The following is a 14,223-nucleotide window of genomic DNA, read 5'->3' on the forward strand; positions in this document are numbered from 1 at the left end:
CAAAGGAAATGGAAGAGGGTTCGAGCTCCTCTGTTCTCATTCTGAATTTCTTCACAAACATACACGTGACATGCTGATAATCAAGTTAATAATCGGATATGTATTGCATAAATTGCAATTTAGTCCCTCAAGTCTTCAATAATTGCAATTCAGTCCTCGGCCTTCGTTTTAATTCAATTTCAATTCAAAATAATTTAAGAATATTATAATTAAAATCGAAACTCTAAATATTCCCAAATTAAATATACTTGGATTAAAATAAATTAAATTCGGATTAATTAAATAATCCCGGCCATTTGCACTTTAGCCCATGCAACTTCGATATTTGCAAATCAGTCCCTGATCGGGTTGTATCTTCAAAATTAATCTTCGTTAATTCCCGAAACATGGAATTTAATCTTAAATCCCATAAATATTCAAATCGAATATTTATTCTTTTAATTTAAGAATTCTCGGAATTTAATTTTCAAAATCCGTAAATTCTCAAATTAAATATTTTCGTCTCGGAAATTAAATCTATCATTTCCATAACTTCTCAAATCAATATTAGCCCTTAATATGGAATTTAATTCTCAAATCCCATAATTAATAATTTAATATTTTCGGGCCTTACAATTCCTCCCCTCTAAGAAATGATTTCGTCCTCGAAATCGTATTCATCCAGAATATCAAATCTAATAGACTGAATGATTATCTGAAGTGATTCTCACTTCAATTATCCACTTTGCATTTCGTATCTCACTTCATTTTTAAATCTCTTGTCAGATTATTACTTCGAATCTGCTTCTATTCTCTTGTAATCAGTATCTATTCAGTTGTACTTTAAGTCATTGAAACAACTTTGTTCTGAACTGTTTCTTTTTTCAATCAAGGATTTGTCGAATAATCGACTTAACTTAGAATCTCGTCAATATCTACCTCATCTGAATAAAGTACATAAGAAGAATCTATTGATACTTCTTTCACTTAGATACTGAACTTATCAAACAGGAAAAGAATACATTCGGTCAATGAAATCATCAATTATGTCTGACAGTTCATTCAGTGAAATTCATCCTTTGTGATGACTTGATTCTTTCTCTATATCATTCTATACAGAGTATAGAACATACATCAAGTCTACACTGCTATTCAGTTCATCGCTTCAAGATTAGTATTCAACTTCATATTCTGAATCTGTAAATTAACTCTGCTCTTTCTCTATTTGGAATTGAATGATGTTTCAAGAATAACTTTTCCACTTAACTAATCAATTTCAGCTTCAAAAGTTATATCTATCATTCAATTACTAATTCTGGTTCATATTCTTTACTTTCATTCCATACAGATTCATATTCATCATCCTTGTGTTCCTCAAATCAAATCTGATCTGCTGTCAACAAATCATGTCTGATCTGATATCATATACTTCAATAGTAGCATTTCAACACAAAGAAATCGGATTTTCTTTCATCATATCATCATAACATTATCTCAAAATCGACTCATTAGCTGTTACAGGAATTGTAATCATTAAGTGGCAACACATCAAGACAAATAATACCGAATCAGGTATTAAAGTTCTGAGAATAATCTCAAAATCTGGAAAATCAAGTCAGATAATCCATCAATCGAACAATGGTATAATGTAATCAAATATAACCAACTCTCAGAACATCAATCAATCAATCGATGCCACAACTGTCGAATAAATCTAAAGTCTTAATCCTGACAATATATTTTAATCATTCCTGTAATTTCATCATATCTCTATCTTCTTCATAGATCTGAATCGATAGCTGTTATTCACATCTCATACAGTGTATTCCACAAATCTGATTATCGGACTATCTAGTAATCAGAGTATAATATGTTGTATTCTCAGATTTCAACATATTCAGAACTGTTGATAATCGGTATCATATCAGATAAAATTTCATTCTCGAAATTCAATTCATCTTCTCTGATTATTCTTCCAATTCAAGGATAACATATTTTACCTTTACCTCAACAAGTACTCAAATTATTTGGATCATCTGTATTACAATTTAATAGTAAACCAAATGTTTCAATCTGAAACATTATTTCGTAGCTTACTGTTCTTATTGCAACTAATCTAATCACAATTCAGTGATTTGATCATACAGACAGATCATCGTATACAGTAATTTTAATAAATTTGTTCATAACTACCACATGTTTACCTCATCTATACTGTTTCATCATGGTAGTTTCGCACAATATTCTTTCAAAGCATGATCTCATAACACTTCTGGAGTTTCTAAACTATCACTGAATTCATCTGGTCAACGATTTTTAAATTAATCGGAAACTCTCTGTACGTTTAACTTCGAAAACGTACTAATTCTGTTACTTCTATTTGCTTTATCGTCTGATAAAACAATTATCGGATGAATATTGAATTCATTGTTGTGCAATTCTTCAAATTCTGATATCTCTTTTCGGAAATATCAGGCACAATCAAATAATCAATCATAATAGAATTCATTCATTCTGATCTAAGGCTTCAATTCATATCTTAATCTGGCATTCTGTACTGAATTCTCATCGCTTCAGTTACTTTCTGTGTTTATTTCATCCCCTGAACAGTTCTGGCTTACTTCCAATCGAAAATCATTTTGATTGAGGATATATTCATCTGAATATTTAAATCAGAATACACAGAAATCTAAAATCAATTCATCGGATGTCTAGTTCATTCCTCATTTCTATCTCTTAGTACAGACAATTCATATCATCTAATCCAAAAATTCAGGGATAAAATTCAAATTCTTCTATCAGTTACGAGCCAACAATCTTAAAATACGCTGAAATATCATCAAAGGATCAATAATTATCAAAATCAAAAAAAAAATCAAGATTGAGAAAATCCTTCAATCAAGGTCATCCAAAAATCAACTCGTCTGGATAACAAAACTCTGCAAAGTGAAAACAACTCACTTGCATCGCACAACTCAGAATGAGTGAATCAACACAGGCTCTAAACGAAAGCAATGTGCCATGAGAGCCAATCAATATTCAATCATTCAAGAATTATATCTCCAGTTGATGTAATTGATTCAGCATAATCAAAGAAAAAACTCATCTGTAACTGATTTTCATATTATCATCTATCTTCTAAACCTCAAAATCACTATTCAGTTCATAATCTCATCACGTCGGTAATTCATTAATTCATCAATTCACTATTGACTTCCAGTTCTCAACTTACTCTAAAGTCAAAATATTACTGGAACATCTCTGTAATCTCTATTCATTGGCATACTTATCACTGCTGGTTTAGATCTTGAACATATCTAGTGCATCGAATATACTGATTTCGGAATATTTCTGTAATCAAACATCATATATCAAACCAAAATCACAGAATCTTAATTCGAGATTCGATATCATATCAACTTATTCATATACACGTTATGTTCTTGCTGATCTAATTTTATCGCTTCTTATCATCAATTCTTCTGCTAATCTGTGTTCGATTATTGCATCATCATTTATCATGCAACATAAACAGATATTTCAATATGAACACAATCATATTTAGTTTCAGTTCATCGATGCAAAATCATGTTCAGTCTCATTCCATCAATTCAGTAGTTCTATTCTTCAGTTCAATTCACAAAGTCTCTTTTCTGATACAGAGGTAAGATATAACACAGCGTCCAGCTATCATATATCTATTGCACCAATAACATAAACAGGTTAAAACAAAATAAATCTGTTACCTGCAATTTCATTCTCAGGTGCAATTTCATTCTGATCCTCTGTATACTTCTAGAATAGAAATTGTAGCTGAATATTTGTTTCTCTCACACACTATAGCATGTCTACAATTTCATTCTTTCTGCCTCATCATTCAAATTCAGTTCTCTTAGACTTATCTATGTCTTTCATAAAATGTTTCAGTCGTCAACATTTATTTAGACATAATTCTCAAATCCAAGCTACAACTAACAAATCAATGTTAAGCTTCTTCATCATCATCATCATCAACAATTCAAGAATTGTAGTAAACTTGAAAATCAAATAAGGCATTCTCCAAGATTCAAATATTCGAAATATTCGACTTCTAATGGGTATATTTGTCTTTCTGATCATTTCTATCTGTTGTGGCACAGAACTATAAACAAAACTCATGTTCTAAACACTTCTCAACAAATTAATATACCTCTGTTCTTTCATCATTTCTTCATCAAACTTCATCAACTGATTGCTAGGTTTCGAAGTTGGTATTCAATCAATCGGATACGTCATTCATCTGTATCTTTCAGGTATCTGAACGATTGATCAAGTTTTTTTCAGGTCATATTCCACCTGCCATAACATCTATTCATTGGCTGATATGTTGTTTTGTTCTGTTCAATCAGAGATATTTCATTCAGCTGAGCAATAGTACAGTTCTGTTCAATCTGACCATACCATTATGCTCAGTCTGGCCATACTATACTATCAGTCTGGGGTGCTTACATCACCCAAAGAACACTGTTCTCTTCGATTCTGGGTGCTTACATCACCCGGAAAAATTCTTATAATAACATCGATAATAATTCGACAATTTACAAATCAGTAAATTAATCAATTCAATTTCACAATTAGATCAATAACACATGCAATTTATTAAATCATCGAATCAAATATTGCATAATCATGCAATACTATAAATGCATGTGACTCACTCTACCCCGCTCAGCTTCTATCTCAGTCCAGAACCTACGCTCTGATACCACCTGTTGTGGGGACCTCGGGTTGCTAATCTCTTTTTAGGGCAGCTAATGATTAATTAAACAATTAATCAAACAATTAAAGAATAATAAATCAAGAGCAAAAAATTTTTTTTATTTTTTTTAATGTTCAGAGCCTCGCTAGATCGGGCAAAGTCAGCCGATCGAGCGAGCAAAAATACAAAAGTCTCGGGTCTGTACATTTTTGGTCTCGCTCGATCGGTCAAAACCTACCGATCGAGCGAGCTCAAAATGCTCGATTTTCTGCCTTCAAATTAAGGGCCTCGCTCGATCGGTGAACTTCACCCGATCGAGCGGGCACCATTTCCAGAAAACACCAGAAGACATTTTTTGCTGTCAAGCTTGGAACAATGGCATGAATCAACCAACAAAATTCGAGTCTAAACATATAATAAATTCTGAGAACATGCATACTTTCATATACTAAGTTCCTATCATCAAATCATGCATGTATTACATCAAATGAATAGCTTAAAAGATATAAAACTACAAGCTATTCAACATAGCATAAATAACTTTAAGTCTTAAGTTCTTGCTATGTTTGATGTTATCACTATACCAAGCTTTAACTTATAAACCCGAGTCCACACTTGCTACATCTCTCTCCCGAGCTATCAATGTCATCTCAACCAAGCTCCTGCCCCTCCTGTTGCAATGCACACATACAAAACAAAGCAACAGCCGGATAAAATCTGGTGAGAAATCATTCTCAGTATAATCGACATATAACTGCGTTAAATAAATTCATATCAACTCTAAACATATCAAATCAAGAATAGAGTAAATATAACGCATAATTCGACTCAAACTTCAAATCAATACTTCAATTTATATAGCGCGCTAACTCAAGAATTGATTCTTATCACTTCGTTGCCATCAAGATTCGTAACCGATCTTGACATGGATATCCATCTATCGTCATCTCATCAGACTCGAAAATAAGGTCCATCTGACCTTGACATTAGAATCAATTCAATATCATCATATCATATCAAAATCAATAAAGATCCACTACCTGTGATGGATCGACAAGAACAATAACAAGTTCATAATAAAAATAAACATAACTTGTATGTGATTTGGCGGACTACTCAAGATTCATCAATCTTGAGTATCATAGTCCTGAATCTCGATATCGTCTTATACCTTTCATTCTCGAGTTTGTCATGTTCCCCATCGCAAAAGGAAGTACCACAACTCTTATATGAATCTGATCATTCAATCATAATCCATCTTCAATCACATTCACTTCAATCTTGATCACTTCTTCTTTGATTTCAAGTTGAGGTTCTTGAGTCAATAGTCTCCTATTAAACTCTGAAACATATCATCAAAACATGCATATCAAACCTCATTCTATTCAATCATTTCAGAATTGAATCAAAATCATCCATATAGATTCAATCAACATCATTTCAAACTTCAACTTCTTCTTATTCGGTATAACTTGGAGTCTTGCATCGTTCTTCTTTCAAACATGACTGAAACTGAGAAATAAAAATGCTATATCATTGCTAACATTTCACTAACATCTCAATTCAATCTTTGGTTATCAAAACTGATCCTAAAACATCAATCGGTGTTGTAGCGATTGAAAATCGGGAACCGACTCGGTATCGAATTCATTATGAACTTCTTATCAACTTCTAATCACTTCATATCATTTATAATTCACATATCAGTAGCTATAATCACATGTTAACAAGTCAAAAACATGCTGAAACCATGACAAGTTCGTTTCTTAATTCATTTCCAATCCGACTGCGATATCGAACGGCATACGAACTCAGAAACACAACATAGTTTCATAAACTGATCTCTGCCACATTTCGTTCTTCAAAAAATGCCAAGATAACAAAATACTTACATCAAATCGATTCCCTCATCGCAAGGATTCCAGAATATCTTTCGGAATTGAAATCGAATGAGCGAAACAAAAGTTATCAACGTTTGAAAATTGAAAAGCAAAGGAAATGGAAGAGGGTTCGAGCTCCTCTGTTCTCATTATGAATTCCATCACAAACATGCACGTGACATGCTGATAATCAAGTTAATAATCTGATATGTATTGCATAAATTGCAATTTAGTCTCTCAAGTCTTCAGTAATTGCAATTCAGTCCTCGGCCTTCGTTTAATTCAATTTCAATCCAAAATAATTTAAGAATATTATAATTAAAATCAAAACTCTAAATATTCCCAAATTAAATATACTTGGATTAAATTAAATTAAATTCAGATTAATTAAATAATCCCGGTCGTTTGCACTTTAGCCCTTACAACTTCGATATTTGCAAATCAGTCCCTGATCGGGTTGTATATTCAAAATTAATCTTCGTTATTTCCCGAAACATGAAATTTAATCTTAAATCCCATAAATATTCAAATCAAATATTTATTCTTTTAATTTAAGAATTCTCGAAATTTAATTCTCAAAATCCGTAAATTCTCAAATTAAATATTTTCGGCTCGGAAATTAAATCTATCATTTCCATAACTTCTCAAATCAATATTAGCCCTTAATATGGAATTTAATTCTCAAATCCCATAATTAATAATTTAATATTTTCGGGCCTTACAATTTTGGTGGATCCCATACATTCATCTCTGAACAATTTGCCACATTACATGCATTGCTTGTTGAATCATTATCTGTTTTAGTATCTATATCTTCACCTTTGGGAAGAGGTATTGTATCAGTGAAATCTGTCAGAATTTGTATACTACAGTATGAAGGTAATGTGATAGAGATAGATTGTATTGTGCTTGTATTGTCAGATTTTGACTGCATTATCGATATAGACATGTTAGCCAAGTTCAGGGCCACCGTAGACTGTTTTCATAAAGTGGTAAGATTCAGACCTGAAATGGCAGAGGAATGGAAATTCTACGATAAGGGTTTGAGATCTCGAATTCCTTTGATATCTGTTCTATCTATGACTCGATTATTGCAGAAAGGAGCAGAGGTATTCCTTGTTTATGCAGTAGATGTGCTGAAATCTAGCCCAAAATTGGCTGACTTTCCAGTGGTTAGTGAATTTGCTGATGTCTTTCCAGATGAGATTCCGGGATTACCTCCATTCCGTGAGATAGACTTTATTATTGAACTGATGCCAGGTACGTTACCGATTTCGAAAGCTCCTTACATAATGGCACCAGTTGAGTTGAAGGAATTAAAAGAACGGCTAGAAGATCTTCTGGCTAAAGCATACATTATACCGAGTGTTTCACATTGGGCGCTCCGGTTCTATTTTTACAAAATAAAGACAGATCAATGAGACTTTTCATTGACTACCGGCAACTGAACAAGTCAACGGTAAAGAATCGTATCTTTTACCTCGAATAGATGATTTATTTGATCAGTTTCAGGGTTCATCGGTTTATTCCAATATTGACCTGAGATCCGGATATAATCAGTTGTGTAGTGACCCTTACCCGGATCACCTACTAAACAGAACTTATGCATGCAATTAACTTAATTAAACAGATATCAGAATAAAACTGCGGAATCCATAAACAAAATATACAATCCCAAATAAAGGAATCTGTAATTTATCCAATAATATACAACCAAATCGAATAGCTGTATAAACCCAAACAACAGTAATAAAACCTAAGCGAAGCTCCAGTTGGCCAACCATTGACTAGCCCCTCCTAGATCCACCCTCCTCGTCCAATCGCAAACCTGCCCCATGGAATAGGGTGTCCAGAAAATACAGAGATACGAGACGTGAGCATAAAATGCTCAGTACGAGAGTATGAGTATACATGCATGCAAAGTGTACTCCCTATAGACTCGAGGTCAAGGATCAGATAACAGAGCCAGACCGGGCCTGGTATGTAGCACGCTGTGTCGTCGCTTCAGGAGGTGGCTCCCATACTGAGATAACTGTGGATACGCCGGACCCAAATCGATGGAAGTCCATCCACTAACAGGATAGGGTACAACCCTACTAACAGACATCTCGAAAGAGATACAGCAAGATGCAATTGAATGCAGCATAATATCATGGCATATAAATCATGCAGTCACATAATACATGCATACTCAGTCAGGATATCTCGAACAGTACTTTCGTACCTCAAAACAGAGCAAGCTCTACCAACTCTAGGTCCATGCCTATAGTCTGCTCTACACTGCCAAATGATACTACTATAATTAAAGTGCTCTAAAAGCCTTAACTAAGCTATTGCATACTCCTAAATATTTATAGGAAGCAAAAGCTATACCTTCGTCCGTCGTTAGCCCTTTGATGTCGATGCCTCCAGAATTTGGGCACAACTCCGCTACGACTACCGAACGCCTCGCCGACCTCCGGACCAAGCCTAAGAAGACTAAAACAGCTCCAAAAGGACTAGAAAGGAAAGGAGAACTAGGAATTGGCAAATGAAAGTGAAGCCTCGGCCTTCTATTTATAGACAACGATCAGAACTTCCGATCCTTGATCGGAACGTCCGAACCTCGATCGGAACGTCCGATCCTGCCATCGGAGCTTCCGAAGATCCTGATCTGCCACGTGTCAAAATATCACTCGTTGACTCCGGATAGGGGTGATCGGAGCTTCCGCTCCTGATCGGAGCTTCCGATCTTGCCACACGTCATGCCTGACGTAATAACGATCGGAGCTTCCGATCCTGTTCGGAGCTTCCGATCCTGATCGGAGCTTCCGAACTCACCTTCGGAGCTTCCGAACTCTACCCAAGAAATTATGATTAATTCCTTAATTACTGATTTTGGTTACGGGCTACTACATTCTTCCCCACTTAAGATATTTCGTCCTCGAAATCAGATCTTAAGTACCGAATGCAAATACAGAAATCGGAAACATTCTTTATTCAAATCAAACGTTTACAGAGTTTGCAACTGAATACAATTTAAAGAATGAAATCAAAACAACTCAGGATGGTCTTTACGCATCCTATCCTCGAGCTCCCAAGTAGCTTCCTCAGTGCCTCGGCGCTGCCACTGAACTAAAACCAAATGAATGACTTTGTTCCGTAAAACCTTATCCTTATAATCCAGGATACGAAGAGGTTCCTCAACATAAGTCAAATCTTTGTCTACCTGAACCTCAGACCGCTGCAGAATATGAGATTCATCCGCTACATACTGTCGCAACAGAGATACGTGGAACACGTCGTGAATACTGGATAGATGTGGTGGCAAAGCTAGTCGATAAGCCAAATCGCCAATACTCTCCAAGATCTCAAACGGACCGATAAATCTGGGAGACAACTTTCCCTTAAGGCCAAATCTGAGAATCTTGCGGAAAGGTGACACTCTCAGAAACACTTTCTCCCCGACCTCGAACTGCAAAGGCCTACGCTTGATATTAGCATAGCTGGCCTGATGATCCTGTGCAGTCTTAATCCGTTTCTTGATTTGATCAACAATATCTATCGTCTGCTGGATAAACTCCGGTCCCTCAGCCTGTCTCTCCCCCACTTCTTCCCAGAAGAGTGGAGTACGACAACGTCGCCCATACAACGCCTCAAAAGGTGCCATCCCAATACTAGTGTGATAGCTGTTGTTGTAAGCGAACTCGATCAACGGCAAATGATCCTGCCAGGCTGAACCAAAATCCATGACGCACGCTCTAAGTATATCCTCTAACGTACGGATAGTGCGCTCTGACTGACCATCAGTCTCCGGATGATAGGCTGTACTCAAACTGAGAGTAGTACCCATCGCACGCTGAACACTCCCCCAGAATCTAGAAGTAAACCTGGGGTCCCGATCGCTGACAATGCTCACAGGCACTCCATGAAGTCGGACGATCTCCTGAATGTACATCCGTGCCATGCGATCCATAGAGTACTCTCGGCTATAGGCAATGAAATGCGCTAACTTGGTGAGTCGGTCCACCACAACCCAGATAGCATCACAGTTCCTTGGGGATACCGGCAAATGGGTCACAAAGTCCATTGTGATAAACTCCCATTTCCATTCAGGAATAGGCAGACTGTGAAGCAATCCTCCAGGTCGTCGGTGCTCTTCCTTGACCTGTTGACACACCAAACATCTCGAAACAAACTGATAAACACTGCGTTTCATTCCCTTCCACCAGAAACGAGTACGTAGATCCTTGTACATCTTGTTGCTCCCAGGGTGAATACTCAACTTAGTGCGATGCGCCTGAGACAAAATCTCCTCTCGCAACTCTTCATCCTGAGGAATCACAAGCCTACCAGACAAACACAGAAAGTCATCTGACTGATAATGAAATCCAGACGAGCTACCCTCGTTAGCTAGACGAGCTAAACGCTGGGTCTTCGAATCAGACATCTGAGCATCTCGGATCCGCGAATACAAGGCTGGCTCAGATAATATCGCAAACATCTGGATACTCTGCATACCTTTCTTATGCTTGAAGGTATATCCCGAAGTACAACAGTCACTGATCGCACTAGACATCGAACAAGTCTGAAGTGCGGATAGTCGCACCTTGCGACTCAATGCATCAGCGGTGAGATTAGCAGCTCTCGGATGGTACTTAATCTCGCAATCATAGTCCTTAAGCAAGTCCATCCAACGTCTCTGCCTCATGTTCAACTCCGCCTGAGTGAACAAATACTTGAGACTCTTATGGTCGGTGAAGATCTCAAATTTCTCGCCATAAAGATAATGACGCCAGATCTTCAAAGCGAACACAATGGCTGCCAATTCCAAATCATGGACTGGGTAGTTGTCCTCGTGAAGCTTCAGCTGTCTAGAAGCGTATGCGATCACATGCCCATTCTGAGTCAGGACACAACCCAACCCCTGAAGAGAAGCATCTGTGTAAACTACATACCCTCCAGATCCTGACGGTAATGCCAACACCGGCGCAGAAGTCAACCGCCGTCGAAGCTCACGGAAATTCTCCTCACACTCGGAGGACCACTCAAAATCCACACCCTTGCGGGTAAGCTGCGTCAACGGTCGAGCTAACTCAGAGAAGTTCAAAATGAAGCGACGATAATACCCTGCTAGACCTAGAAAACTACGGATCTCAGCAACTGTCGTCGGACGCGACCAATTAAGTACCGCTTCAATCTTGCTTGGATCAACAGAAATCCCTTCCCTGGATATGATATGGCCAAGAAAGACCACTCTATCCATCCAGAACTCACACTTGCTCAGCTTGGCGTACAACTGCTCATCTCGAAGAGTCTGCAGTACTAACCGCAAGTGAGAAACATGCTCTTCCGTATTACGTGAATACACCAAGATTTCATCAATGAAGACCACGACAAACTTGTCCAAATACTCCCTGAAGACACGGTTCATCAGATCCATGAATATAGCCGGCGCATTAGTCAAACCAAATGGCATCACTAGGAACTTGTAATGCCCATAGCGAGTACGGAATGCAGTCTTGGCTACGTCCTGATCACGGACTCTCAACTGATGATACCCAGATCATAAGTCAATCTTGGAGTAAACTGACGTGCCCTGCAGCTGGTCAAACAAGTCATCAATACGAGGCAACGGATACTTGTTCTTCACAGTGACTCGATTCAGCTGCCGATAGTCAATGCACAGCCGCATCGACCCATCCTTATTCTTCACGAAGAGAACAGGAGCTCCCCAAGGAGATACACTAGGACGAATGTACCCCTTGTCCAAAAGATCCTGTAGCTGATTCTTCAACTCACGCATCTCTGACGGAGCCAGACGATACGGTGCTCTAGAAATAGACGAAGTACCCGGCATCAACTCTATGCGAAACTCGACTTCCCTAGCAGGAGGAAAACCCGGAATCTCATCAGGAAACACATCTGGAAATTCATCCACAACAGGAATGCTCTCTATCCCAATACTCTCAGCGGACAAATCAACTGCATGGATAAGGTAGCCTTCCCCGCCAGACTCTAGAGCTCGACAGGCTCTCAAAGCTGATACCAAAGGCATCAGGGGTCACGCTTCCTCACCATAGAAAAACCAGCTCTCACTCCCCTCCGGATGAAAGCGTACTAATCTCTGATAGCAGTCCACTGAAGCTCGATAGGTAGTCAACATATCTATTCCCAAAATGCAATCAAAGTCGTCCATCGCCAGGACCATGAGATTCGCTAACAGAATGTTCACTTCGAACTCTAAAGGGCAACCCATCACTAGACGCTTAGCCAAAGCAGATTGGCCCGTCGGAGTAGAAATAGACATCACTACATCTAGTGCAATGCATGGTAACTTATGCCTCTTAACAAAACGTGCAGAAATGAAGGAATGAGATGCACCAGTGTCAATAAGTACAAGAGCAGGTATACCATAAAGCATAAATGTACCTGCGATGACTTTCTCATTCTCCTCCACAGCCTGATCATGTCTTAGGGCAAACACCTGGCCAGAAGCTCGTGGCCTCAAATGAGAACTCCCAGTAGACTGTCCCTGCGACTTCTACTGTACGGTGGCCTGAGAACCCGATCCAGGACCAGAACCAGATCCAGAACCGCCTCCCCCAGACAGTGGACAATCCCTCCGGATATGACCAGTCTCTCCACAATGGAAACAAGCTCCAGAAGCTCTACGGCACTTGTCGGATGGATGGTTCTTCCCACAATGATAACACTTGTCCTTCTTACCGTAACGAAAAACACCTCCAGAACCAGAGGAAGAAGAAGATCCAGACTTCTTGAAAGTTTGGGCACGGGGACCCAAAGAACTAGCAGGTCTCGACTGAGAGAAAGACTTGTTCCGCCGAATGCTGTCCTTCGCCTGGTGACAACGGCTCACCAAACCCTCGTAAGACATGTCGTCGCCAACCGCCACACGGTCATGGATCTCAGGGTTAAGGACCTGAAGGAACAGATTATACTTCATCTCTGAGCTATCAGCAATCTCGGGGCAATAGGATAGCAGATCAAAGAACCTCTGTTGATACTCATCGATAGACATGGCTCCCTGTCGCAGACTCAGTAGCTCGCCTGCCTTCGACTGACGGAGTGCAGGAGGAAAATACCGCTTTTGGAAAGCTGTGCGGAACTCGGCCCAGGTGGCCACTCCTCTCGCCGCAACAAAAGGTGCAGAAGTAAACCTCCACCACCTGCGCGCACGCCCATCTAGAAGATAGCCAAGGGTCTCCACCTTCTGCTCCTCGGTGCATTGAAAAGTCTGAAAAGTCATCTCCATGCGGTCTAACCAGTTCTCCGCATCCTTCGGAGACTCACCTCCAACTAAGGGCTTAGGACCCATAGCTAAGAATCGACGCACAGTGAAACGCTCGTCGTCATGGTGACGATGACGCCGTTCCCGACGAGGCTCCCGGTCGGCATCACCCCAACGCCCACCAACACTGCCATGAGAAATCCGGTCGTCACGATTTGACATCTACAAAAATACCTCAAGATGAGACTAAATCCCAAGAATTCTTTTGCATGCTCTGATACCATAAATGTAGTGACCCTTACCCGGATCACCTAGTAAACAGAACTTATGCATGCAATTAACTTAATTAAACAGATATCAGAATAAAACCCAAACAACAGTAATAAAACCTAAGC

Source organism: Henckelia pumila, chromosome 3 (genome assembly GCF_033568475.1).
Source record: "Henckelia pumila isolate YLH828 chromosome 3, ASM3356847v2, whole genome shotgun sequence".
NCBI classification, from domain to species: Eukaryota; Viridiplantae; Streptophyta; class Magnoliopsida; order Lamiales; family Gesneriaceae; genus Henckelia; species Henckelia pumila.